We start from the raw sequence: 2,500 nt of genomic DNA, 5'->3' as shown, positions 1-2,500 counted from the left end.
ACACTACCGCTTTTTTTCCAAAGGTGTCGCTACAATGAATGAAAGCTCAGAGTTCCTCGGAGCACGTTTAACCTCTGAAGAGAAGTGGACAGAATATTTTGATTGTATAATTGATTACAATATTACCACATATTTTTTCTTCAAATCTTACAAAGATCTTTTAAAGATCCTTCGTTGGATCCAAAGGAGCTGATTTTAGCATTTTTTTTGAGGACCGGACAAAATAGCCACACAAAGACACATGTCCTCACAACGCAGGTTGTCCGCCAAGGGTGGGTCCCCACAAGTACAAAAAGACAAACACACACACACACACACACACACACACACACACACACACACAAAGCTGCTGTAATTGTTAATGTGCATATGAAAAAAAAACTTCTTGAATCTTGAATCCCTCTCACATGATTAAAAAGGAATGATTCTCAGATATGAAACTTTTTAATGGAAAAAATGTTTTTAATTATCGTCTGCTTCACATTTTCAAATGTTTCTAACAAAGCCAGTTTTCAATAGTTAGTGTCAAAAGAGTCAATGCAAACAGACAGAATTATAAATGGATGACAGACAGACAGACAGACAGACAGACAGACAGACAGACAGACAGACAAACGGGCGCTCCACCGTGTGAGCCTTACTGTAGTTCTCCATCTAAATACAGAGATGGACAAGTGGAATTAGGTATGCCATGGCATGTGAAATGAATATTTTAACTCTCAAAGGTGGAGTCTTTTGTCAAAATCACTTTTTTTGTCAAAATCAGTGAATATCGGGGGCTGGTTGTGGTGTAGTATCCCCACTAGAGGCTCAGGCCTCGCAGCAGACCTCGGTTCGAATCCGACTCATGGTAGGTTTTCTGCATAAACGAGCATTTTGCTAGCTTAGGTGGGCCCCCTTTGTTTACATACCATATGTTTACATACCAGTTTACAAAGCCTAGGCTGTGTATTAACTCTATATTTGTTTTTCAGTGCAGAGAAAATGTAGGTGGTAGGGTGGTAGGATGGCCTAGAGGAAAAGGTGGCCGACCAGTAACCATGAGGTCGCTGGTTCGATCCCCGGCACCGGACAGGAGGGTGTTAGTTGTAAAACTAGCAGAGGCTGGTATTGCGTCTACGGTGCCCACCATCTCTACCATTGTGTCCTTGAGCAAGACACTTAACCCCAAAACTGCTCCAGGGGCGCTGTACTGCGGCTGACCCTGCGCCCTGACCCCCTCCGAAGTGTGGTAACTTGAGAGGGGATATGCGAAAAGATGAAATTTCAATGTGCCTCGTGTACAACTGACAAATAAAGATAACTTAACTTAACTTAATTAATCTAACTCAACAGAATTTTTAAAATGTTTGTTTTAATAAAAGTAACCTGCAATGTCCAGAAGAGAAAACAAAAGTAACGTATCTCTTCCACCAGGTGGCACCAAATCAGTATATTCCTCAGAGTGGAGGCCGACATGTTTACTGAAATCTACAGCTCTGGAAAAAATTAAGAGACCAGTCTGAATTTTTCTTAAATCTTCATCTCTACATTACTTAATGTAAATGCTCTTAATGACAACTTTTTTACAGTGGTTTGAAAGCAGTGCACATGCAGCCCACCATGAGAGTGTAAGTCCAGCTGTGCAAATCAAGACATAAATATTGACTGAAGAACAACAGTAACTTTGAGCCAATAATGTTACACAGCCACACAGACAGAGTGTAAGGGGGAAAGAGGCATTTAACATTATAGACACCAACAGACAGTTAAAGGTTAACACGCACGCAGACAAAAGTTAAGTTGTAGCTTAGTAAAAAAGTGTAAAAACAATTAAAGTTGTAAATTCAAAAGTGCAATTATAGAAGTTTCAGCATAAAAAAAAAGTTGCATAAAAATGTATCATTTTAGAGAATAATTATATATAGGCCTATAACTTTTTGAATTTTTGTATTATTATTTTATATTTTATTTTAAGTTGTATTTATTATTAATTTATTTATTTATTGTTTTTTTATGCTATTATCTTATACATTTTATTTTTCATTTTGGAATATTATTTTATATTTTTCATATTTTATTTTGGGATGTCCACAGGTTCTACATACAAATACAGTGACATATCACACACAGAAATACCTTTAACTTATATGGAAGCTTGTATTACTATTACAATGAAAATTAAGTGCACGAAAGAAAATGCATCTAGTGTATGCAAAGGCCTTTGGTAGGAATTGGAGTTACTGTGTATTTAAATTTATATTTTAAATAAGCTTCACCGAGTGCATCTGAGAGTGGGAGTGTAGAACACACACACACACACACACACACACTCACGCTCACGCTCACGCTCACACTCACACACACACACACACACACACACACACACACACACACACACACACACTCACACTCACACACACACACACACACACACAAACACAAACAAACACACACACACTCCAGCTGAGGGCCATCAAGATTGAAGGGTTGGCCCAAAGATCTCGGTTAACATCTAAAT

This window comes from Ammodytes marinus, assembly GCF_949987685.1.
Source record: "Ammodytes marinus genome assembly, chromosome: 25".
Taxonomy (NCBI): Eukaryota; Metazoa; Chordata; class Actinopteri; order Uranoscopiformes; family Ammodytidae; genus Ammodytes; species Ammodytes marinus.
This window is presented reverse-complemented; position numbering follows the sequence as displayed.